Source organism: Grus americana, unplaced genomic scaffold (genome assembly GCF_028858705.1).
Source record: "Grus americana isolate bGruAme1 unplaced genomic scaffold, bGruAme1.mat scaffold_460, whole genome shotgun sequence".
NCBI classification, from domain to species: Eukaryota; Metazoa; Chordata; class Aves; order Gruiformes; family Gruidae; genus Grus; species Grus americana.
This window is the reverse complement of record NW_026561723.1, coordinates 59,477-86,419: the sequence shown is the minus strand read 5'-3', so window position 1 is coordinate 86,419 and position 26,943 is coordinate 59,477. Positions and strand designations below refer to the sequence as shown.

Genomic DNA, 26,943 nt, shown 5'->3' with positions numbered 1-26,943 from the left:
AGAACCACTGCTCTATTCCTTGTATGCTGTCTTGGTCCATGAAGGTTTCAGCTGTCAGGAAGGACACTATTACTGCTTCGTGAAGGTAAAAGTCAACTTTGTTTCCAGCAGTGTAAAAGTCAGTGCCAGTGAAGAGAAACTGGGATGCAAATGCTCCTGGGAAGCACTATGCTCGGGGAGAATGTCTACGGAGGTTTTTGCTTTGATTTGTGCTGGTGCCTGGTGTCCTTCAGTGGTGTCCTGTCTGTGCTCTTGTTCCCAGCGCCTGTAGTTCATCTAAAGATAGTGTCACCTTTCTTTGCAGGCCAGCGATGGATGTTGGTACAAGATGAATGATGCCTCTGTAGAACTTTGTGGCATCAAGACGGTTCTCCGCCAGCGTGCATATTTACTCTTCTATATCAGGTGAGAACAAGCGTGAAAGGGTGGTCAGAATACACTCCCCCTTCTCCTCCTGATCTTCTTCTTCTTGCTGCTGTTCTCCTCCCACGGTTGTGCTTCCTGTCCTGGGAGAGCATGACTGTTGGTCCAGTTGTGTTCTGTCTGTTCTGCACTTTGTTAGGTCCTTTCTTCTCTATCCTTGCTTGGCACTACACTGTGAAACACAGGTCCCAGAGGGTATAAAGATGCAGAGTTACTGCTCTGAAAGGGACAGACATGGCTGGAAGACCATGATCTAGTTTCCAGCGCCTAGTGCCGGTTCAGTCTTCTGCGTGTGGTATCGAGTGCTGCCGGAAAATGACAGGATGGGACTGAAGCCATGAGGAGGAGGCTACACGAACAACCCTGAACTAAGATCACTGTTGTTTCTCCAGGTGCCCTGGTTTGACCCCCAGGGCAGGCACCAAATGCCAGGAGACAAAGAGCATTTCCATGCCGGAGCTGAATCAAGTGCTGAACAGCCTGTTTCCTGAAGGCATCATAGGACTGCAAAATCAAGGAGAAGAAAATGTGCAGAGGATCAACGGGAAGAGAAAAGCACGTGACTCTGCAGGAACTCCCCCTCAGCACTGCGGCAGGAAGAGAGTGCACTCTGACACTGAGGGGTGGGAGAAGCTGAGGAGAAGCCGACCAGTCTGTCCGCCTCCCAAGCGGAGGTGCGCTTGCTGTGCGGCAACGCAGCGGGGCAGTCACCATCAGCTGGCCTACGGCAGTGGACAACGTGTGCTCCCACCAGTGCCAGGTCACCCAGAGTTTGCGGGCTCTTGCCAGGCAAATGAGAAACAAGCACACAGAAAGAGAAAGCATTCCTGTGCAGAGGGGTGTGAAGGCGTGCCCAAAAGCAAAAGGTGAAAGACAACAAGAAGTTTTCTGGTGATGCAAAAGTGCAGAAGCATTCAGTTCTTGTGACGGAGCTTGCCATAACATCCTGCAATTTACCATCAAAGGCTGCAGAGAAGCATGATCCAAAGAATGCTAATCACCAAGCTTGACATTTATGACAGAAACAGTAAAACTCCCTGAGATGCAAAACCCTGGCTGTGCTGATGAGCTGGTCTGAATGCATTCAGGTGCTCAATGCGCTTCTGTTTTCTGACTAAAGTGTGGCTTCTTAATGTCATTCATATCCTTAGAAGCTTGCCTATGCCTGTGCGTGGCCAGCAGGTCAAGGGAGGTTCTCCTCCCACTCTACTCTGCCCTGATGAGGCCACATCTGGAGTTCTGTGTCCACTTCTGGGCTCCCCAGTTCAAGACAGACGGGGAGCTACTGGAGAGAGTCCAGCAGAGAGCTATGAGGATGATGAGGGGACTTGAACATCTCTCGTATAATGAAAGGCTGAGAAAGCTGGGTCTGTTTAGTCTGGAGAAGAAGACTGAGTGGGGATCTGATCAACGCTGATAAATACCTAAAGGGTGGGTGTCAAGAGGATGGGGCCAGACTCTTTTCAGTTGTGCCCAGTGAGAGGACAAGGGGCAATGGGCACAAACCAGAACACAGTTCCATCTCAATATGAGGAAAAACTTTACTCTTAACAACTGATTTTTGTAACGTTTTACTTGATGTGCAATTTCTTGCATCTTACTGCTCTCTACAACTCTCTACAACTCCCTCAAATGGAGTTGTAGTGAGATGGGTGTTGGTCTCTTCTCCCTAGTAATTATCGAAAGGATGAGCAGAAATGGCCTTAATTTGTGCCAGGGGAGATTTAGATTAGATAATAGGAAATATTTCTTCACCAAAAGAGTGGTCAGGCATTGGAACAGAGAGGTGGTGGAGTCACCATCCCTGGAGGTGTTCAAAAAATGGGTAGATGTGGCACTTTGGCACATGGTTTAGTATACATGGTGGTGTTGGGTCAATGGTTGGACTCGATGATCTTAAGAGGTCTTTTCCAACCTTAAGATTCTATGATTCTATGATTCTTGCTCATGTCCGCTAACAGCTTCCAAAAAAACCAGGTGCTGACTTGACGAGAAGGTGGGCTGTTCCTGCATTCATTTCTGGCATCATTCTGTGCTGCTGGGTCCACATCCCTGTTGGTTGCCAGATGCAAGGCAAAGGGCTTATCCTCATTAAAAATTACTTGTCTAATTTCAGAAACTGTCTACATAGACTTAAAAATTAAATTCTCCATAATCTCTTTGTGCACTAGTAGAGAAGCAGTGGGTGGTTTTTAGGACAGTGCCTGTGAAAGAGCCTTTAGGGGATCCTCTCCCTTGATTCTCAGATGGGGAATGAAGAGTTTGAGAATGTCATGGGTGTTTTGGTGTTCACCAAAGCAGTTTGGTCTTATGTGGCTTCTAGCCAGAAGGTGCATTTGCTAAGACGAGTATTTGCTGAGAGTTGTGGGCTGTGTAATGCTAGAAGAGGCCAGTTGTGTCTCACTGGTGCCCTTGGGTGTCCCAGGCTCAGCTTACCTGCTGCTTAGCACCAATGTGCTTTTGGACAGTGCAGACTCTTCGGGGAGATGTCATCCTGCATGTTTTAGGAGAAAGACTGGGTAATATCTGGGGCGGAAATGTAGAAAGACTTGTAAGACATTGTGGATGTCAGCTTTAATGTATTTTCGTTCACTTAGGCCAGAGCTTAAAAACCTATTTGACTACAGGCAATTATCCAGGATGAAGATGAAGATTTAACTGACAGAAATATGTTCCTTTCATTAGAACAAGGAAAACTCTGGTCAATTTGGCTGCCATTTTTCCTGCATCCCAAGGTAGATCACTTTGCTGGTAGTTCTCCAGGAGCAGCTGACTCCTCTGTGGTTTCATGACGGCCTTTCCCTGGGTGCTGTTCAGCAAACGTTGCTGCTTCTCTGTGTGCCGCTGGCTTGGTCCAGCACATGCTGCACTGCTGGATGGGACTCGGGAGCTTGAACGGTTAACTGGGGTTAAAACTCATGCAGCACAAGCAGCGGTGCAGCCAGCATTACAGCGAACCTGTGCATCATCTCCTGCAGCTCACGGTGCCACTGCAGAAACGCGTGCACCAGCAGGACGGGAGGAGAGGAAGGAGCAGGCAGATGGGGCTGTCTTTTACATTGACATGGTCATCTCTTTAGGGAGATGCTGCACACGTTTGTACGGATGCTGGAGAGACTATAAGCTGTACTGCCAATGTAGAAGGGCAGATTCACATGAGGATCATGCTGTCTCTCTCCCAACAAAGTAGATTTTTGCTTGTTATTGTCACGTTAGAGGAATTTCCCATCTCTTGTGAAACTACAGGGATCCTCCAGTTTTTCAGGTCTGGTGAAATGATCGTACCTTTTGTCTTCAGTGCTCTCCTTCAGTGTGAATCTTGCAGTGATTTGCCAAGGCATAAAAATTAAACAGAGAAAGCAAATCTTCCTCACCCACACAAACCTACTCCCCATGTCTCAAGGTGAAGACAAAAAATATCAGGGAGACATGTACAGCAAATGGTGGACTTCAAACGTGGCTGCAGGTGCCTGAGGCTTGATCTGTGTCATATGGAAGGAGAAAAGGAGAAAAAGGTGCCCATGGGCACTCGTTCTCAGCTTGTCTGGGTGCCTGTTGCCCTGCACACCCCCTGAGCCAAATGCCATTTCTGGACAGTCACTCTGCGTCTCTCTGTCCCCTTTTGGTCAGGGCTGGGTGTGGGCGCAGTGGAGGTTCAGTGTCCTGACCCAGCAGACTTGTCTTCAGTGACGGCCATCTGCCAGAACAAGGGTGCTGATGTGCACTGGCCATTCCTCATTGCACACTATTGTACGTGCACCTTGCGGCTTCCAGCTCACTGCACCTGTTTGCCTGGCATGCTTGTTTGAAACCTCAAGTACTATCAGGGCATTCAAGATGTCTAAGATGCTGTTATTCACTGGCATTTCCTTCTCTTTTGCTTTTTTTAATGACAGTAAAACAAAAAATCTTGTTTTCAACAGCAAATAGACTGAAAGGCCCTTTACAGCTGGTGTGAAAAGCTCAGCTGGAGCTCAGCTGGAACTCCCTCCAAGTCCAGAGGACATCTATCTCCAGCCAGACTTTGCTAGATTTCCCTCCCCTCCACATTCTTCTTCCTGTCATTACCAAGGCAGGGACCTGTGTCTGCTTGTCCCTTCTGAGGTGTGTCCTCCTGAAGAGCTTGCAATGTATGAGCCCATAACATTTAATGGCTGAGACAGCAGAATGGAAAAGATGTGTTCCTTGCCTTTCCTCTGCTTGGGTTCGGGACAAGGGAAGGGAGTGGGACTGCTGTCCTGCAACTTGTCACTCCAGTACGACACTCTTCAGTTCTCAGAATCCCTGGCAGAAGGGGGAGATGCTTAAGGGATGGCTTTGGGAGAGGAGCAAAGGAGCAGATAGCAGGCTGCCTAGCCCTTCCTGCGCAGTAGTCTGCTGGCCCGGGTTTACAGTCTTGTCTCCTCCAAGGTTAGTTCGGGTTCCCATAGAGTAGCTGGGAGCTCTGTTTTTGTCAGCGTCCAATTCTATGTTGGGGAACACAGCAGGGCTTGGAGACTGTATGAGAGTCAGGGTGGGTACCTGCTGGGTACAAACAGCAGGTGTCTGGTCTTCCCAGTTACCCCTGCGGCTGCACCAGTTCAGCTGGCTGGACAATGCAGTGGTGTAAGAATAATTGAGCCCTTTGGGTGACTGTGCATTCTGTTGCCCTCAAAAGGGAAGATTTCAACATTTCATTTCAATAGCTCAGCCTTGCAGCAGCTGTGAACTCCTGTGATAGCAGCAGAAGCCTGTGGCCCTGCCAGCGGACAAGTGCACTCTTTGCACTCTTTGGTTTTGCTCCTATTGCAGCAAAGAATGTGCTAAGAAAGCATCCCACAGGCTTTGGAGCCTTTGCCGCGAGGACAGCAGAGGAGCCTCAGCTGCTGTTGCAAAAGGCAGAGGAACAGAGTTCACCTTGGACAGATCAGCATCAAAGTGACTCTTCCGCCTCATGGCACAGCACAGGCTGGCAGCTGCATATGCCATGTTGGGACCCATCACCCTAGACAACGTGTAGATGCCCAGACCTGCAAAAGGAATGGGAAGAGCGTGTGCATGAGTCCTCAGGGCAGAGAAGAAACCTCTGGGTCAAAGACAGGCACCCTCCAAATCCTCCTCAGAGGAGCAGGATGTCTTCCCCCTCTCCCAATCTCTCCATCTTCATCCACACTGAGGGACTGTAGGCAGCTCCAATCTGAGCTGCCAGTGCTTCTGTGGGATGAGTTGGTCCTGTAACTGCAAGAACCTGGAAGAAAAAAACCCTGAAGGGTTGACTGCAACTTCACAGCTTTGGTAAAACCATCCACCCTCTGTACCCCAACTTCCCAAGAGCCATCAGCACAGCTTGGGTGGGGGGAAAGGCACAAATCAGACCTCAGGGCTGAGGGAGGGGCACGAGCATCTGCCAAGGGAGCTGCATCCAACCAGGAGCACTCCCCACTGGCTTCTATGGGAAAAAAAGGAAGCTTGTCAGGAAGTTGTGTCCTGTGTTGTGGGCTTCAAACTAGTCCTGGTTAAAAAGCTGACCAGCTGATTGTCACTAGAGGACACTGAAGCTGCAAGGGTCACTTTGCAGTCATTTTCCAGTGGTCACTTACCTGGAAGGAGGTGAGTTTTGACGGCCCTATGCCGGAAGAATATGGACTGCACAGGCGGGCTTTATAAATGCGTCTGTTGGACTTCTCAGGGAAGTAATCACCTAGGGCAGAGGACAACAGCACAAAAGCAGTGAAGCTCTGGTCTTTCTCTCAAGCCAAGGAGGCAGTTTCACCAGGAGGTGTTCTCATGAACAGCTGCAGAAGTGCCAGCTGTCTGAAAACATCTACAGCTCAATGAAGGGGTGAGCTGAGTCTTTTCTACCTATCTTTTTGAGGTGGGTTGACCCTGGCTGGGGGCCAGGTGCCCACCAGAGACGCTCTATTACTCCCCTTGTTCACTAGACAGGGGAGAAAAAGTATAACGAAAAGCTTGTGGGTCGAGATAAGGACAGGGAGAGATCACTCACTAATTATCGTCACGGGCAAAATAGACTGAACTTAGAGAGAAAATTCATCTAATTTATTACCAAGCAAAACAGAGTAGAGGAATGAGAAATAAAATCAAATCTTAAAACACCTCCTCACACCCCTCCCATCTTCCCGGGCTCAACTTCACTCCCAGCTCCAACCTCTACCCCTGCCTCAGCAGCACAGGGGGACTGGGAACGGGGGTTACGGTCAGTTCATCACACGTTGTTTCTGCCACTTCTTCATCCTCAGGGGTAGGACTCCTCTCATCGTTCCCCTGCTTCAGCATGGAGTCCCTCCCACGGGAGACAGTCCTCCACCAACTTCTCCAATGTGAGTCTCTCCCACAGGGTGCAGACCTTCAGGAGCAGACTGCTCCAGCGTGGATCCCTCCCATGGGGTCACAAGTCCTGCCAGCAAACCTGCTCCAACATGGGCTCCTCTCTCCACGGGGCCACAGGTCCTGCCAGGAGCTTGCTCCAGCACAGGCTTCCCACGGGGTCACAGCCTCCTTCAGGTGCCTCCACCTGCTCCGGCGTGGGGTCCTCCATGGGCTGCAGGTGGAATCTCTACACCCCCTCATCCTTCCTCCATGGGCTGCAGGGGGACAGCCTGCTTCACCGTGGTCTTCACCACGGGCTGCAGGGGGATCTCTGCTCTGGCACCTGGAGCAGCTCCTCCCCCTCCTTCTTCACTGACCTGGGTGTCTGCAGAGTTTCTCATATCTTCTCACTCCTCTCTCTGGCTGCAAAAACTCTAACTGTTTTTTTCCCTTCTTAAATATGTTATCACAGAGGTGCTGATTGGCTTGGCCTTGGCCAGCGGCAGGTCCGTCTTGGAGCCGGCTGGCATTGGCTCTATCAGACGCAGGGGAAGCTTCTAGCAGCTTCTCACAGAAGCCACCCCTCTAGCTCCCCCTGCTACCAAATCCTTGCCACGCAAACCCAACACATTCCACCCCTCGCCTCTGTGAATCACATATTTAAGAATCATCATTAAAATATACATTCAACACAAAAACTTCACAAACATCAACAAGAAAAAAAAAGAATTCCCCACACCAAAATCAAAATAACATCATCACAGCACCAAACAAAAGTGAACAATTCACACACAGAATCTACCTCTTGTCCCTTCACCACTATTTCGCTCTCTGCCTATGTTCAGTCCATGTTTTGCCCGTTACCACCTCTTCCAATTACTATCCTTGTCTCGATTTTCTCGTACCCCACGTTGGGCGCCAAAAAGGACTGTGGTGGTTTACCCTTGGCTAGACACCAAGTGTCCACCAAGCCACTCTATCACTCCCCTCCTCAGCAAGGCAGGGAGGGGAGAAAATAAGATGGAAAAACAACCCCAAACTCATGGGTCGAGATAAAGGCAGTTTAATGTAGCTAAAGCAAAAGGCTGCGCATGGAAGCAAAGCAAAAAGCAAAAGATTATTCTCTACTTCCCATCAGCAGGCGATGTCCAGCCACTTCCTGGGAAGTAGGGCTTCAGTATGTATACTCCTTACTCCGGAAGACAGGCATTGTAAAAAACCGGAATGCCCCCACCCTGCTCCTCCCCGTCTCTCAGTTTCTTATTGCTGAGCAGATGTCATATGGTATGGAATATCCCTTTGGTCAGTTTGGGTCAGCTGTCCTGATCTTGCCCACCCCCAGCCTGCTGCTGAGGGGGGGAAAGAAATGTTGGAGAGACAGCCTTGATGTGTGCTAGCACTGCTCAGTAGCAGCCAAAACACTGGTGTGTTACCAACACCTTGCTAGCTACCAATACACAGCACCGCACTGTGAGGGCTGCTGTGGGGAGAATTAACTCCATCTCAGCCAGACCCAATACTTTTGTACCACTATTGCAGGGAAACATGAAACCGTACTTATCTTGTCTGAACAAATGGCTGGCGAAATGTTACTCACTTGGTCCAGACATCGACCTGGTGCTTATCTTGGGAAGTCCACAGATGGCATAGGCTGGAGCCATATACTTCCCATACCTGGTCATGGAGGGCTCCACAAAACAATGAGGACCTGAAGAACAGCTGTCTTCTGGGGGAGATTTTGCCCCTTTACATGTGTAAGGAGGAGCTCTGCTGCGGTAGGATTGTGGTTCAGGTAACCTAGGAAGAACAGCATGTGAAAAGACACCTGCAGGTAACTGCATTTCAAAGCTCCTTTGTAACTGCAGGTGACTGAGCTGCCAAGCTCATGAAATTCCCCTCCTTTTTCCTCCAAGAGTAATAAAGGCAAGCTACACAGTGCCTTGTAGTGCCAAAGAGTAAATCCCTAAACACAAGTGGTTGTGCAACTGCCTTGATAAATAATCTTTAAAAGAAACTGGACTTCCTGCCAGCTTGGTTGCAGTTGATAATAACAGAGAAAGAAAAGAAAAAGAAAAAAAAAAAACCGCAACAAAAAAAACCCCCACATGTTTGCATGGCAAGGGTTTGGTATCAGGGGTGGGATACAGCAGTGGCTTCTGTGAGAAGCTGCTAGAAGCTTCCACCATATCCAACAGAGCCAATGCCAGCCAGCTCCAGGACAGACCTGCCAAGGCCGAGCCCATCAGTGACAGCAGCACCTCCTCTGGGATAACAGAGTTAAGAAGAGGAAAAACCCTGCTGCACAACAGCGGCCAGACAGGAGTGAGAAGATGTGAGAGGAACAACTCTACAGACACCCAGGTCAGTGCAGAAGGAGGAGCAGGAGGTGTTCCAGGCGCCGGAGTAGAGGTTCCCCTGCAGCCCGTGGTGAAGACCATGGTGAGGCAGGCTGTCCCCCTGCAGCCCATGGAGGAAGGATGATGTTGGAGCAGAGATTCCACCTGCAGCCCATGGAGGACCCCACACTGGAGCAGGCAGAGACACCAGCAGGAGGCTGTGAACCTGTGGGAAGCCTGCACTGGTGCAAGCTCCTGGTAGGACCCGTGGCCCTATGGAGAGAGGAGCCCACGCCAGGGCAGGTTTGCTGGCAGGACTTGTGACCCCATGGAAGGGACCCAGGCTGGAGCAGGTCTGCTGGCAGGACTTAGGGTTGTGATCAGTGGTGCAGAGTCTAGTTGGAGGCCTGTAGCTGGTGGTGTGTCCCAAGGGCCAGTGCTTGGTCTGGTCTTATTCAACATATTCATCAATGACCTGGACGAGGCGACAGAGTGTACCCTCAGGAAATTCGCTGATGATACAAAACTAGGAGGGGTGGCCAACACACCAGAAGGCTGTGCTGCCATTCAGCGAGATCCGGACAGAGAGAAATCAAATGAACTTCAACAGGGCAAGTGTTGGGTCCTGCACGTAGGGACAAATAACCCCAGGCACCAGTACAGGTTAGGGGTTGACCTGCTGGGAAGCAGCACTGCAGAGAAGAACCTGGGAGTCCTGATGGACAACAAGTTCTCCATGAGCCAGCAGTGTGCCCTCGTGGCCAAGAAGACCAATGGTATCCTTGGGTGCATTAAGAACAGCATGGCCAGCAGGTCAAGGGAGGTTCTCCTTCCTCTCTACTCTGCCCTGGTGAGGCCACATCTGGAGTTCTGTGTCCACTTCTGGGCTCCCCAGTTCAAGACCGACAAGGAACTACTGGGGAAGAGTCCAGTGGAGGGCTGCAAGGATGAGGAGGGGACTGGAGCATGTCTCGTATGAGGAAAGGCTGAGAGAGCTGGGGCTGTTTAGTCTGGAGAAGAAGACTGAGTGGGGATCTGATCAACGCTGATAAATACCTAAAGGGTGGGTGTCAAGAGGATGGGGCCAGACTCTTTTCAGTTGTGCCCAGTGAGAGGACAAGGGCCAACGGGCACAAACTGGGACACAGGAATTTCCATCTCAAGAGGAGGAAAAACTTCTTTACTCTGAGGGTGACTGAGCACTGGGACAGGCTGCCCAGAGAGGCTGTGGAGTCTCCTTCTCTGGAGAGATTCCAAACCCTCCTGGACACAATCCTGCTCGAGGTGATCCTGCTCTAGCAGGGGGGTTGGACTAGACGATCTCAAGGGGTTCCTTCCAGCCCCCACCAGTCTGGGATTCTGTGACTTGTGACCCCATGGAGGACCCACACGGGAGTAGGGGGGACTATTTCCAGAGAACTACACACCGTGGAAAGGACCCATGCTGGAGAAGTTCGTGGAGGACTGTCTCCTATGGGATGGACCCCACATTGCAGCAGAGGAAGAGTGTGAGGGGAAAGGAGCGGAAGTGACAACGTGTGAAGAACTGACCACAACCCACATTCCCCGTCCCCCTGCGCCACTCTGGGGAAGGAGGTAGAGAAATCAGGACTGAAGCTAAGTCTGGGAAGAAGGGAGGGCTGAGGGAAGATTTGGGTTTATTTCCCATTACCCTACTCTGACTCGATTGGCAATAAATTATATTAATTTTTCCAAGTCGAGTCTGTTTTGCCCGTGACACTAATTGGTGAACGATCTCTCCCCGTCTTGATCTCGACCCATGAGCCTTTCGTTTTATTTTCTCTCCCCTGCCCAGTTGAGGGGGGTGGGGTGGTGGAGCGGCTTTGGTGGGCACCCGGTGTCCAGCTAGGGTCAACCCAGCATACCACACTACCTGAAACAACAGTGTAGGCACTTGATAATGCAGTATCACCGCTATTCTGTCATGATGAAGTATTTTAGCCCTATAAGCAGTTGCTAAGGTAACTTGAAGCAAGTGTAAAGAATTCTTGTGTTATTTTATGCTTTCCCAGGAGTCCAGATGGGAAGATCACCAGCAAAGGCTGCACAGTCAGGTCCTTTTACTGCTAAGAAAAGCAGCCCTCTCCCAGCCATGGCAAAGTAGAGCTTTATGAGGAAAAAGGGGGCAGGGAGAGGTGGAGAAAACAGAAATGGGTTTGTATCTGATTTTATCAGGGGTGTTCTCAAGGTGCCACACACCACTCTGATCCTTGTTTTATCTGTTGTGCCTGGGACTGAGTATTTGGGTCTAGGACTGGTGAACTGGGCCAGGATGGGGTCCCATGGGCGATGAGGTCTCCAAGTGCCCACCCAGGCTCCATCCATGCTGGGAGATTCTTACAAAGCCTGAGGAAAAAGCAAAAGAGTTACTAACAGGCTTCCATGAAATAAGCCAGGTTTTGTTTAGTTTAGTTTTGTTGGGTTTTTTATTTCAGCTAAAATTTCTCCACCTGGTCTTGTGTTACATATGCACTCAACTCCTTAACCAAACTAGCTGTAGTTTGGTACAGGCTCCAAAGAGGTAAAGGCAGAAGCCGTAAACGGGTCAAGAACTTCTCTATTTTCAATCTGTTCTCTGAAAACGCACAAAGGAGCAGAGTAACACAGTAAGCATCGACACATATGAGCTTGGAACACCAGTCATGCAATTAACACATGAATAGCGGGTGGCTTTTACAAGACTCATTTATCAAGGAGCAAAGAAAGTCGTGGGTACAAGGAGTCTGATGCATACCTTTTCCACCGCGTGTACTTTGACCACAAGCCAACCACTTTATTCCATATATATGAGAGCCTCAGTGAGCCGCCTTTGAGCTCTCCCAGCTAAGTAGCCTGGCTGTATGGCAGCGATCATCGTCATCATCATCACAGAACAGTTTGGGTTGGAAGGGACCTCAAAGCCCATCCAGTTCCAACCCCCCTTGCCATGGGCAGGGACACCCTCCACTAGCCCAGCTTGCCCAAAGACCCATCCAACCTGGCCTTAAACACTTCCAGGGATCCAGGGGCAGCCACAGCTTCTCTGGGCAACCTGTGCCAGGGCCTCACCACTCTCATAGTGAAGATTTTTTTCCTAATATCTAATCTAAATTTCCCCTCCTCCACCTTAAGGCCGTTCCCCCTTGTCCTGTGACTCCCTGCCCTTGTCAACAGTCCCTCTCCAGCTGTCCTGTAGCCCCTTTAGGGACTGGAAGGTGTTCTAATGTCTCCCTGGAGGCTTCTCTTCTCCCCTTGAGCTGGACCGCCTCTCCAGGTTGCTCCTTCAGGCAACCAGCTCCTTTTACCAGCAGCAGATCTTTGGCAAGCAACCGATATTGCACATAAACTTGTAGTACGGTAACTCTGGTTTCGTCTTGGTAACTTTAATTTGTACCTTGGTAACTTTGATTTGTGTTTTGGTAACTTTGATTTGTGCCTTAGTAGCTTTGAATCGCTGTTCAAATGACTGTACTGTACAGTAACAGAGTAAACCTTGCCATCGTGTAAAGTCGCACCCTTACATCATATTAAAACCACTTCTGCTAATACCTTTGACAGTGGTTCTTTAAGCAATCTAAATCACCCATTCATGACATCTTGGTCCTGTACCATCCAAGTCCTGTCTTACCAGAGAACACCAATGCTCTTGACAAAAGAACATTTTTTACGATGAGGGTGGCAAGAGCCACCCAGGTTGCCCAGTGAAGTTGTGGGTTCCCCATCACTGGATTTGTTCAAGGTCAGGTTGGATGGGGCTTTGAGCCACCTGATCTAATGAAAGATGTCCCTTTCACTAGGCAGGGAGGAGCATCTAAAAGCTAATTGGCTTGTGCTTGCTTCAGACCTGGATGGGTAATTTGCTCTGTGCACCCTGCATGCAGCTTTCCCCTGTAACGGGAGAGAAAGGAGAGTGATTGCCACCGTATAAGTTCTGCCTCTTAATATAGAAGAGTCTGAAATTATTTCTCATCCTATAGAATAAAATTCAAGCCTATTGATGAAAATCCCACCAGGCGCAATGGATCTTATCATTGATACTAAACTATGGCAAGGAAGGATGAGTCTCAATACTTCACCTGTGTATTTCCAGGGTGCATGCGAGACAGAGTTTTGAACATCAGCAGAGAGCAGGGACCTTTCAAAAGCACCTGGTTTTTACATTGTCCTTACACTCAATGACAGAAATGAGAAGCGACGTAGCATTCGCAGAGCACAGCAGAGGGTTTGCCTGCTGAGTCTTTTGAGAAGAAAGGTAACCCACTAACTGAAGTGAGGGAGGAAGGGAATCCTATGTGGGTTTTTGAAGGAGGAGATGAGCACAGTAATGCTGGTGCTGGGAGAGACTTTTCTGCAGGTGCTGGACTATGGAGAGTTGATGTGTGGAAGCCAGCGAGGGGATCGCTGCAGTGTTGAAAGCAGCTGTGTCCAGGTGAGCAGTGAGCTCAGCTGGAAGCTCCACAGCAGCATACACTGGCAGTGTTGGAGTATCTGTTTGGTTTGCCACCACAAATCACCCAAGTTTCCATTCTGTCACATCATAGATTCATAGAATCGTTTAGGTTGGAAAAGGCCTTTAAGATCATAAAGTCCAACCATTAACTTAGCGCTGTGTAGTGGTGCACACACCCCCACACCCCCTGGGCCACTGTGAGATGTCAGGATAAGCCCCATGGTGCTGCTATCTTGGAGATATGTGCAGTGACTCGGGCAGTGTCAGCCACTCTGACCACACCTGGGCCATCTGCTGCCTGAACGGTACGTCAGGACAAGCCCCATTCTGCTCCCATCTTGGTCACAAGGGCAGGAGCCTGGAGCCGGGGTGGCTGGGCACCTCCCTGGCCACATCTGGGCCACCTGCTGCCTGAATTGACTACCAGAACAGCTCAGCAGGACTTGTGGCCAGAATTAAAAGTCCTGACCAAAGCCAATCATCTCAAGATCCTATAAACAGCGATCCAAAAGTGAGACCTTTTGAGCTCTCCAGGACCGCAGTGGGCTGTGTGACCCAGGATCTTCCCGGAGCTGGGACGCCTGTAGTTAGGGTCTGGCGGCCGGAAGATATCGCGCTGTACGGAAAGATAGGGCCCCTCTCCCAGTAGCGTTTAGTTTATGACGTAAGCAGACGGAAGTGACGTTGTAAACCCAAGCTATATAATGCTATGTCACTCACCAATAAACGCCATTTGCCGTCCACCACATTGGTGTCCGCGAGCTGATGGACCGAGCGACCTGGGGTCGGTCGCTGTGCCATTCCTGAACCAGGTCGCCACGCCAACGATAGGCAACAAGTGGTGCCGAAACCCGGGAAACTCGCCTGGAATCGGGTGAACGGCGGCCGGAGCGGCAGGACCAGCCCGGCGGGGAGGACGCTCCCAGACCAACAAGGAGGAGGGAAGCCCTTGTGAAGGTTGTATCACAATTACATAAGCAGTGGGGTATTGATTGTAAACCCAAAGATTTTACTCTCACAGTTGCGAGGCTTTTGCAAATTGGGGTCATTGACCAGCCGGTGGATATTCTCCACCCTGAAGTGTGGGATAAGTGCACTAAAGCGTTAGCCAAGGAGACGATGTCCTCGGGTCGTGGGAAAAACCTTAAGTCGTGGGGGAAAGTTGTACAGGCCCTGCAAAAGGCCATACAAGAACAGGAGACCTGGAGGGCGGCAAGGGACTGTTTGTTGGCCACCCCGAAATTGGGAGTCGGGGCAGCCACACAGACTTTGCACCCCCCAGACGTTAACGATTCTACTGAGCCTAAAGATCTGCAAGAGGGCGACACGTCCCCTCAATTCCCAAACCCCGAGCCGCTTATGGAAGGACAGAAACAAGCTAAATCCTTCTGGGGTGGGTTAGCCAAGGAGGCCAGGGGCACCGCGGAGAAACCAGAATCTGAGGAAGTCTGGGCTAAACCACCGCCCTACGCGCCCCAAGACGGCGCCGAGCAGAAAGGGGAAGGGCGGGGCGAGGACGCCCTTGGCGGAAACAGGGAGGAAGCTCTAGAATTAACAAGCGCGCACAAACGGGAGGAGGAGGAGAACAAAAAGGAGAAGGGCGATAGGAGCGACCAAAAAGGGGAAAAGAAAACGAGCGAGGGGCGGAGAACCACCCCACCGAGCGGAAGGCGGGGCGGGTCAAGAGGGAGGGAACGGTCCGCCCGCAAGGGAAGCGGGCAGGGCCGGAGCCCGACAAAAAGGTACTGGAATCCGGAAGTAACCAGTCAGTCGAGTTCCGACTCCGGGTCAGACACTACCTGGGACAAGTGGCTCGCAACTGATTCAAACTTAGGAGGAGGAGGAAACGGAGATAAACAGAGTCAAGAGCCAAAATATTCCCATCCAAATCAAAGAGGAATCAGGAGGGGGAGAAATCCCTCTCGCGGACTGGAGGAAAATAAAGATTGCGTGCGCTGGCTGGGCCCCATCGGCCGCGCTAGCGTTCCCGGTCCAAGTGACGGACGGGGGACAGAGAGTCCACTCGCCAATAAACCCTAAGGATATACAAGCGATTGTTAAGGCAATTACAGATAAAGGGCTTAATTCTGCCATGGTCTCCACCCTCATAGACGGTGTCGTCAGGGGAGACAATATGCTCCCGTTCGATATAAAACAAACTTGTAGATTGATCTTTGACGGGGCAGGGATGATCGTTTTTAAACAAGAATGGGAGGACAACTGTACGAAGCAACTAGCCCGAGTAACCGGGGCGGACCATCCACTACATGGCTCCAGCCTGCAGCGGCTAATGGGCACAGACCCAACAATGATTACCCCCCATGTGCAAGCCCAGGGCTTGTGGGCCCATGAAGTTATGACAACTACTCGCGCGGCCAGAGAAGCTATTCGTGTAGCCTCCAGAGTTGTCGCCAAGCCATCGCCATGGTCCACAATAAAGCAAAGTGAAAGTGAGAGCTTTACGCAATTTGTAGATCGTCTCCAAGCAGCGGTCGACTCTTCGGCCCTGCCTGCAGAGGCAAAAGGCCCGGTCGTAGCAAAATGTTTACGTCAGCAATGTAATTCGGCAACCAAAGAAATCCTGCGATCGCTACCGGCGGGGTCAAGCATCGCGGACATGATTAAACATGTCGCGAAGGAAGAGCTTCTAACCCCAATCCAGGTGGCTGTTCACACCGCAATAGCCAATGTGATGACATATTTTAAATGTGGCCAGGCGGGCCACGTCGTAGCAAACTGCCCTCGGTTGGGGGACCCGCCAACACTGCTCCCCCCGCGTCAAAATCGACCCAGAGGACCGTGTTGGACTTGTGGAAAGAAAGGGCATTTCGCCAAGGAATGCAGATCTAAAAACCAGGGAAACGGAAGGGGGAGAGGGCACCCGGGCCGCGCACAGCCCTCTCCCACTTGGGACATAAGGCGGCCCAATTATGCCAACCCCGAATGGGGCGAAGCGCTCCCGAATCCGCTGCCCCCTCGACGAGCGACCGACTTTATGGTTCAACCGACGATCCAGCCGAACCTGTCCCCACCTCAGGGACAGCAAGGACCACCCCTCGGGGGCGAGACCCCAGGGTGGCCCTGACAGTAAGGTGTGATAACCCACCAGTGGTGTGGGGAATCTGTTCCCTCTACAATACCTTAAATGGCACCACCATTAGTGTCCCCTTTTTGATCGATACCGGAGCAGATGTTACAGTTATCCCTGAGACGAACTGGCCCCCATGTTGGAAATTGGAAGACGCCCCCATGGTGGGTGGAGTCGGGGAATTAAGTCGAGCTCGGAAGAGCGCCCAATTGATAGCAATTACGCTTCACACTGAAAAGGGACCAGAGAAAACCATCAACCTTTTCCCATATGTCATGTCAGGAGTCCCACCCCTGTTGGGAAGGGACGCTCTAGCCCTATTAAAAGCCAGGGTGACAAATTTACCTTAAGGGCCACTGCCGCACACCCACTTCTACCAATTAGACTGACGTGGAAATCGTCCGACCCAGTGTGGGTCGAGCAGTGGCCCCTGTCGAAGCCTCGAATGGATGCTCTTCTTGAGCTAATCGACCGCAAACTACAACATAGTCACATAGAGCCTTCTACTAGCCCATGGAACACCCCGGTTTTTGTAATACCCAAGCGAACGGGTGAGGGGTTTCGCCTCCTCCATGACCTACGTGAAGTAAACAAGAGAATCCAACCAATGGGTCCTGTCCAAACTCTGTTGCCTATGAACTCTATGATACCGGAAGGACAACCTTGCGCTGTTCTCGACATTAAAGACTGTTTCTTTTCGATACCCCTGCATGAGGAGGATAAAGAACGATTTGCCTTTTCCGTTGTGTTCCCAAATAGCCAACGCTTCCAGTGGAAAGTACTGCCCCAAGGAATGATTAACTCGCCTACTATCTGCCAAATAACGGTAGATCGGGCATTGGCACCGGTTCGACGCAGCGACCCGACTGCAACTATCATTCAATATATGGATGATATTTTGATCGCCGTGCCGTCAGGGAGTCAGGTGGACCAGCTGGTGTCGACGGTTTCAGAAACTCTAAAAACAAACGGGTTTGAAATCGCAAGCGCAAAAATTAAAAGAGGACCATGTGTAAGTTTTTTGGGAGTGAACATCACGAGCTCCTACATAACCCCCCCCAAATGAAAATCCGTCGGAACATCAAGACACTCCACGATATGCAACAGTTAGTAGGGTCCTTACAATGGCTCCGCAATATCGTCCTGATCCCTCCAGAAACCATGTCCCCGCTATACGATCTTTTGAAAGGAAAGAACCCATGGGAACAAAAAACTCTAACGATGGAAGCAATGAACTCTCTTGACTTTATCGAGCAACAGATATCGTCAAGCTCACTCGCCAGATGGAACCCAAATGTACCACTCGATCTGTATGTGCATTTTACGGCAGGGGGGGGAGTAGGGGCACTGGCCCAGGGCCCCCCTGAAAAAGCTCAACCAATACAATGGATAGTCCTGGGAAAACCGTCACGTGCATTCTCCCCAGGAGTCGAGTGCCTTGGTAACCTCATCATGAAAGGCAGAAAACTCGCCCTAAGACATCTAGGCATTGAACCTGCCAGAATATACCTACCCTTCCGCAAACAGCTCCCAACGCAATCAGTGGCAATGTCAGAATATCTGGCTATAGCCCTCGTCGGATTTGGTGGAGAAGTCCGGCACGCCACAAAGCCCCCCTGGACTCAAATGCTGACAATTGTCGACATCGACCTTCCACAGAAGATCGTGGACCGGCCCCAGTCGGGACCAATGGTCTTCACAGACACATCCTCGGCGACCTCAACCGCGGCAGCAGTATGGCAATCGGAAGGAGAATGGCACTGCATTAAAATGACCGATTGTGCGCTTTCAGTTCAACAGCTGGAAGCAGCGGCAGTAGTACTAGTGTGCGGACTGTTCCCAACGGAACATCTCAATATAGTAACTGATTCAATGTTCGTGGCCAAGCTTTGCTTAGCCATGTCAGGGCCCGGCGTGTCAACATCTACAGCAGCTCTAATGCTAGAAGCAGCGCTTTTTTCCCGAAAAGGTACCATATCGGTCATCCACGTCAACAGCCACAACCCAATTAAAGGGTTTTTCCAAACCGGTAATGACAAAGCAGATGCCGCTGCTAAAGGATTGTGGACACTAAGAGATGCCCGCCAACTACATGAATCCCTCCACATTGGAGCTAAAGCGCTAGCAAAGAGATGTGGAGTTTCAGCCACTGACGCAAAACACATAGTAGCCACGTGTCCCCACTGTCAAAAAGCACCACTGTGGTCCAGTGGAGTCAACCCCAGAGGTCTCAAAGCCTCTGAGGTGTGGCAGACGGATTTCACGCTCTGTCAGTTACTGAAACCTCGAGCGTGGCTAGCGGTAACCGTAGACACATATAGCGGGGTGATCGTAGCTACACAACACCTTAAGACCGACTCCAAAGCAACCATCCAACACTGGCTGACAGCCATGGCGTGGCTTGGCATCCCTAATCAGATCAAAACGGACAACGGTCCGAATTTTGTATCTAAATCAGTCCAAGCATTCGCTCTGAAATGGGGTATTGCTCTAATACACGGCATCCCGTATAATAGCACGGGACAGGCCATAGTCGAATGAGCAAACCGAACTCTAAAATCTAAATTGGAGGTATTAGCAAAAACAGAAGGTTTCACCAACACTGTTCCCTCAGGAGACCAGGCGCGCTTGCTAGCGACTGCTTTATTAGCACTAAACCAGTTCCCCAGGGGAGAGGAGGTGAATAGCTCTGCCCAAAAACATTGGGCCACTCGAGCGCTAGAAGAAGGCCCGTCGGTCATAGTTAAAAATGAGCTGGGAGACTGGGAACAAGGGTGGAAACTAGTTCTGACAGGGCGAGGATATGCCGCGGTCAGAAAAGATGGCAGAATCAAATGGTGTCCGCTTAAGTCCATTAAACCGGACCTTCAGAATAAAACTAATGAAAACTGTGAGTTTCTGTTTACAGGACCGGATCATCGGACACCCCCGTAACCCGTATACCCCGGTGGCGAGAGAAGTTGACAAGCTGCGATGCCTCTGCGTGATCTTGACTCTGGGGCTTGTTACTACAGGAAAGGCTGAATCAAATTACAATCACCATCAGCCATTCAGGTGGGTCCTACGGGACCCTGCAGGCAGTCGAGTGATAAAGGAAAACATAACAGTGGGTGCCCCGACTTTTACGATTACACTTGGTGAATTATTCCCCATGATTGGAGGACCTAGATCTAAATCATTATGGGGAACATATTGGTGCCCCAATTCAAACCCAGGAAAGGGTTATTGCAACTATCCAGGATATTGGTTTTGTGGATATTGGGGATGTGAAACCATTGTAACAAGTGATAGATGGAAACCAGAAAAAGACGACAAATTTTTGCAGGTAAGATGGGGACCAAATGAGTGTATCCATCCAAAATTTGCGCGCGACGGAATGATAGCTCAAAAGGTAATTGTACCCATTTGAATCTGGAAATCCAAAACCCGACTGATATGGGTTGGGCTGTGGGGAAAATGTGGTCAGTATTTATTCACAACGCTTTCAAAGATCCAGGAGTAGTGATACAAATTATCAGGATCATGCTACAAGCACCCCAAGCAATTGGGCCTAACCGGGTTCTCAATCCACAGATATCTAGGCATTTAATACATAATACCAAGAATAATACCAAGGATGCGGCTCCCAATAACACCGAGATTCTAAATACTTTAGAATTCGAAATGCCCCCCCCTATGAAAGCTGTTGAACTCAACGTACCAGATATTGAACTCTACAAATCCAAATACGACAGCAAACTGCTGGCTTTGCTATGACATAAGGCCCCCTTTCTCTGAAACAGTAGATATACCCTCTAAACCAAAACTAGTAAATGAGACTAATCCAACACAATGTCTATGGAACACAGGAATAAACAACCTAGGAATAACAATGCAATATGTATCAGGACAGGGTAGATGTGTCGGTAAAGTTCCCCTTGAGAAAAGGTGTTTATGTACAAACGAGACCCCACTAGAAAAAGAATGAAAAGCTGAATGGCTGGTTCCTGCCAATAATACCAAATGGATATGTTCAAAAACTGGAGTTACCCCATGTATATCTCTTAAACTGTTCAATGAAAGCCATGAATTTTGTATACAAGTAATGATTATTCCAAGAATCATATACCATCCCGAGGAATATATATATGATCATCAAACCCTTTCAGTTTCTCATCATATACAAAAGCGAGAACCCATCACCACTCTGACCATAGCTACCCTACTAGCCATGGGAGCCGCAGGGGCAGGAACAGGAATAGCCTCACTAATCGAACAGAACCAAAAGTTTCATTCCCTCAGAATAACAGCGGATGAAGATTTGGCTCAAATTGAACAATCGATCAGCGCTTTGGAAAAGTCATTGAGGTCATTGTCTGAAGTAGTTCTGCAAAATCGTAGAGGATTGGATCTCATGTTTTTACAACAAGGCGGAGTATGTGCTGCACTAGGAGAGGAATGTTGTGTATATGCAGACGACACAGAGGTTGTCAGAGATACCATGGCCAAACTTAGAGAAGGTCTAGAAAAAAGAAAAAGAGACAGGGAGGCCCAACAAGGGTGGTTTGAATCATGGTTTAACCATTCACCGTGGCTAACCACCCTGATATCTACCTTGATAGGGCCAATCGCAATGATCACGATGGCACTGATCTTTGGACCCTGCATACTAAATAGACTCGTGTCGTTTGTCAAAAGCCGGCTAGAGAAGGTCAACATTATGTTGGTAGAACACCAACAACTGCTTTAAGAATGTATTTACTCTGTGTTACTCCCAGTTATCCCTAGTTACCCCAAATTACACCCCATTATTACCAGTTATCCCCTAATTTCCACCTGTTCACTGTACCTTATGTTTTTTATTCAAATTTATGATATATACTTTTTAAGATTGTTATAAAGTATAGAATTAAAACAAAACAAAAAATTTTTTTTTAGGAATATTATATTTTAGCTAATTTAGTCATGCATAGGGAGGGGGGAAATGTAGTTAGGGTCTGGCGGCCGGAAGATATCGCGCTGTACGGAAAGATAGGGCCCCTCTCCCAGTAGCGTTTAGTTTATGACGTAAGCAGACGGAAGTGACGTTGTAAACCCAAGCTATATAATGCTATGTCACTCACCAATAAACGCCATTTGCCGTCCACCACGTTGGTGTCCGCGAGCTGATGGACCGAGCGACCTGGGGTCGGTTGCCATGCCGTTCCTGAACCAGGTCGCCACGCCAACGATAGGCAACAGACGCCTCTCAAGGGAGATTTCACCAGGATTCAAAGACTGTCTGTCGATGATTTCGCGAGGACTCAAACGCCTGACTTTGTGAAGTTCACCGACTGTCTGTTGATGAACACTGGCACATAGAAGTAATTTATGAAACTCACAAAAAGGGAAATTTTAATGACAGGTTAACCTGTGTGTATGTGCAATTTGGTTCAGGATTCTCTGTCTGCCTGTCTGTACATGTGATTTAATTTAACCTCCATCTGTGTGTGCATCCCTGCTGTAAGTTTTGGGTGACCATTCTTGAATCTTTAACTAAGTTGCTATTTTGATTGTAACAAATTCCATTGAATCATTCTGTTAAATTGGCTGATGATTAAGTGCTGTTAATAATTATACAACCTAATATTGTGATCTTTCTCAAAACTATTAATAAATCCTAAACTGCTGCTAAACCCAAAGCTGTGAAACATAATCTCATTTGCAACACACTGCCAAGTCCACCACTAAACCATGTCCCTAAGCACCACATCTACACATCTTTTAAATCCCTCCAGGGATGGTGACTCCACCACTTCCCTGGGCAGCCTGTTCCAGTGCTTGACAACCCTTTCGGTGAAGAAATTTTTCCTAATATCCAACCTAAACCTCTCCTGGCACAACCTGAGGCCATTTCCTCTTGTCCTATCACTTGTTACTTGGGAGAAAAGGCTGACCTGCACCTGGCTACAACCTCCTTTCAGGTAGTTGTAGAGAGCAATCAGGTCTCCCCTGAACCTCGTTTCTGCAGGCTAAACCACCCCAGTTCCCTCAGCCGCTCCTCATCAGACTTGTGCTCCAGACCCTTCACCAGCTTTGCTGCCCTTCCCTGGACTTGCTCCAGCACCTCAGTGTCCTTCTTGCAGTGAGGGGCCCAAAACTGAACAGAGCATTCAAGGTGCAGCCTCATCCTCTGAGCTAAAACTGTCAACAGGAGCTGGCTCATCCTGGCACTCGGTACCACTCCAGCAGGCGACCTGCAGTCCAGAAGGACCCCTGAAATACCTCGATGGCATGCATCAGCACACCAGCACGCACCTCAGATGTAAACACTGCCAAGTCAGCTCTTATTTGCATCACATACAGAGGACTCAATTTAGAAAACTGAGCCTTACTTCTGCTGAAACTTTCCTGACAGACAGCTCATTTTCTCTGTTCATAAACAGTAGCAAAGACCTGTTGTAGCACAAAGGCTCAAACCCTGTCTATGGTGAAGAAGCTGCCTAGACAAGTCCCAGTTTTCTGTCCTCACTGCTGCCCTGCTTCCCAGAAATCAATCAATACCAAAAGCTCTGCATGAAGACTGCAAAAAAAGCCAATTGCAAGTGCCTTTACTTGCTACTATTTTTGTTAGGCAGCATTCTAGGAAGAAACTAGCTCTTCCTGCTAGTTTTGGTACAGCTTCATTAGCTTTAAAGATGACACTTCTTACCTCTTCTACTCCAATACAGCCTCACAGCCCAGCAAAATCATACTTCATGTAGGAAACCTTCACCATACAAAGGCAGGCACGCTACAGCAACGTCTTATTCTCAAACAACAGGCTCTTTCAAACACTCTTCCTCTTGCTTACCAAACTTCAGAGCGTGTTAGGAAACAACAGCAAAAAAGCAGGGTTCTTACTCACATTTTATGGAGCCCATTATATCAGCCATTCAACATTAAGTCCAACTCCAGTCTGAACCCTAGAATAAGAAACATCATCTTAAAATTTCTGGAAAAAGGAAGAGCTTTGAAGGGGAGAGATCAGAGAATGTTCATGAAAGCACCATCACGCAAGTGCTCATCCCTGTTCATAGAATCATAGAATGGTTTGGGTTGGAAGGGACCTCAAAGATCATCTAGTTCCAACCCCCCTGCTGCAGGCAGAGACACCCTCTGCTACATCAGGTTGCCCAAAGCCTCCTCCAACCTGGCCTTGAACACTTCCAGGGATGGGGCCACCACAGCCGCTCTGGGCAACCTGTCCCAGTGCCTCACCACCCTCACAGTGAAGAATTTCTTTCTAACATCTAAATCTCCCCTCTTTTAGCTTAAACCCATTACCCCTTGTGCTGTCACTACAGTCCCTGATAAACAGCCCCTCTCCAGCTTTCCTGTAGGCCCCTTTAAGCACTGGATGGTGCTCTAAGGTCTCCCCGGAGCCTTCTCTTCTCCACGCTGAACAATCCCAACTCTCTCAGCCTGTCCTCATAGCAGAGGTGCTCCAGCCCTCGGATCAACTTCGTGGCCTCCTCTGGACTCAATGTCTGTCTTGTACTGTTCACAGAACACCTGCACCATTACCTAAGTGATGTTCTCCGCTAACTGGCAGCCACTGACATCTGGAAAACAGCACAAGGTCTCTTGTTCATTGGTGCCGAGCATGGAGGTTGGAATTGGAGTTGGGAAGAAAACCATACACAGTCAGTCTGGTTTCATTCAAGTCCTTCAAGTCCATCAAGTCCAGTTCACATTCATGAGCAATTGCAGCAGGTCCCACCTGTCCCTGCAGATCCCAACACCATTTCTGTGCAGTGTCCTGAGGGACAACAAGCATAACAGTACAGTAGGAGAGAGAAAGAAAAATAAGGGCTGGGGGCAGGGTAGAGACTGCAAAAAAAGCCTAGGGTGGGCAGCAAGGAGAGGGAGTAAAAAAGAATAGGGCCAGCAATAGGGACGGGGAGCAGGACAGAGGGATACTGCAAGAAACAATGGGGCAGGGAGCAGGACAAGAATAACACAGAGAAAAACAGGGACAGCGAACAGCACAGAGGGATGGGGGGAGAGAGAGAGAGAGAGACAGAGGTATCAGGACTCCTGCAGAGAGATGGAGGAAGAGGTGAGTAACAGTCAGGGAGCAGCAGAGAGGGATAAAGAAGAGATGAACAGGAAGAAGAATAGGGACAGTGGGATACAGATTGAAAAAAACACAGTGACAGTTAACAGGACGGAGTGAGAGAGAAAGAGAAGCAGAAGGAAGGAGGGAGAGGGGAAGACAAGGATGGGGGGGGACACACATACAGGCAGAGAGAGACAAAGGAACAGGCCAGAGAGACTGTGAAAAACAGAGAGGGATGGAAATCAGGACAAAGAGATGGAGAAGGAAAAAAAACCTGTGATGGGCTGCAGGACAGAGAGACACAGAAAAAAAGAGGCAGAGGGAGCAGGAAAGGAATGACAAGGAAAGTCAAGGGAGAGGTAGGATGACAGAGAAAGAGAGGCTTGGAGAAAAGAGAAAGGGGGGACAGGGAGCAGAGGTCAATAATCAAGAGAGAAAGAGAGGTTCAGGGAAGTGAAAAAAATTACACAGAGGGAAAGGGGAGGGGGCAGGGAGGTACAGAGATGCAGAAGGGACTCACTGGAGCTCCAACTATCTGCGCTGCCAGGCAATTGTACAGTTCAGGCGCTTCTTTATCCGTCTGTCTGTCCTTTCCTCCCTTCCTCTTCTGTAGCTCCAGTCGCTTGACTCCACCTAAAAGAATACATTGGCGTCTTACAGCTTTTGGAACATGAGATTTCCTAATACACAGCCGCACACGCCCACCCTACATGGTCAGACTGTACTTTTCCTTACATATACAGACCCGATAGTGCATGTTGGAGATCTGGTTTGCTGAGGACTCGTCAGAGGGATCCTTCCTCACCCAGAGAGGCCAGCTGCCTCTTGTCTGCAGCTGAGGGCAGCAGCTGGCAGAATCCCCTTCACTTCATCCTCCTCCTACTTTACCTTTTTCTGGTCTCTTCAGCTGCGGCAGCTCCTCTCCAAAGCCAGTAAGTGTCCGCCTGCCCCTTCTCACCCACGCTGCCAGGAAAACGAGGCCAGAGAGCCCCCACGCAAACCTGAGCTAGATGTAGTCAGTGATATCCCTGAGGGAGGAAACAGACCATGAGCTCTCAGCATGGCCTCTGGGAGAGGAAAAGCAACCGTGATCACCGCAGCCGGCCTCAGGCTGGAGCCCCTCCTGCTGCAGGAGCTCCTGCAGACACTGCTCCTTCCCTGCTGACACGCTGACGGAACCTGCATTAACAGAGCATCGAGCGTGCCCGAGGCCCAGCTGGCTGCTGCCAGGACAGGCCTCAGGGGAGGTGCTGGGGCCAGGGCAGCTGCAGGGTGTGACCAGGGCTGAGGCGGCTCAAGGGGGCTGTGGGAGTCGGGCTGCCCAGTGCCTGTGCCCAGGAAGGTCTGTCTGTGTCCCTATCTCTGTCTCCTTCCCCTCCCCAGCTCTGGGGTCCCCTGGGGCTACTCCAACCAGGCCCGACTCCAGCTGACCAGGAGCCCATTACAACAGCTCCCAGCCGCCACCCCGGGTGGCCAGCAGCAGGAGACACCCCCGAACCTGCCCAAGGGCCTCGCTCCTCGCGAGCAGCCCCAGCCCTCACCTCAGCCGAACCGCAGATAGAGCAGAGACTGCGCCTGCCGAGACAACATGGCCGCCCGGCACCCTGTGCCCCAGGACTACAGCTCCCGGCATGTCCTGGGAACAACATGGCCGCCCGGCACCCTGTGCCCCAGGACTACAGCTCCCGGCATGCCCCGGGGCGCGCCTTCCTGCTGCCTGGCCCCGCAGGGACACCGTACCCTGCACGGCCGCAGCCCGCATGGCCGCCCCGGCCCTGGAGCCTCGGTGGAGCGGGGGAGGGGGGAAGAAAGAGGAGGCGGTGGGGGCAGGGCGGAAGGGTGGCCGGAGAGCGGCGGGAGGTGGCCAGAGGGATGAGGAGAACCGGGGGGGCGGGGTTGACCCTGACTGGAGGCCGGGTGCCCCCTGAGGCCGGTCCATCGGCTGAGCAGGAGGCAGAAAATCCAGCGAGAGGGTGGAGATAGGGACGGGGAGATCACTCCGCAGTTACTGTCCCGGGCAAAACAGACTCGACTTGGGGAATTTAAGGTAATTTATTGCCAATCAAATCAGAGCAGGGTAATGGAAGATAAAACCAAATTTTAAAACCCCTCCCCACGCCCCTCCCTTCTTCCTGGGCCCAACTCCCTCCCCCGCCCCCGTTTCTCTCCCTCTGGGGAATAGGGGCTGTGGTCAGTTCATCACCCCTTGTCTCTGCTGCTCCTTCCTCCTCAGGGCAGGACTCCTCACACTTCTCCCTGCTCCAGCGTGGGGTCCCCT

General features: G+C 50.2%; 1 long non-coding RNA gene and 1 pseudogene across 1 annotated transcript; both read right to left on the bottom strand.

The window, feature by feature from the left end:
• Nucleotides 1-5,018: 5,018 nt before the first annotated feature.
• On the bottom strand, nt 5,019-14,440 carry LOC129200755 (outer dense fiber protein 3-like; annotated as a pseudogene).
• Nucleotides 14,441-21,269: 6,829 nt separating this feature from the next.
• Nucleotides 21,270-26,269, bottom strand: LOC129200754 (uncharacterized). The gene is made up of 6 exons (XR_008575082.1): nt 26,207-26,269; nt 25,554-25,693; nt 25,186-25,298; nt 24,131-24,365; nt 23,472-23,529; nt 21,270-21,935 (listed from the first exon to the last, which is right to left on the bottom strand). It is a non-coding gene; the product is annotated as an uncharacterized LOC129200754 (long non-coding RNA).
• Between the last annotated feature and the right edge of the window lie 674 nt (nt 26,270-26,943).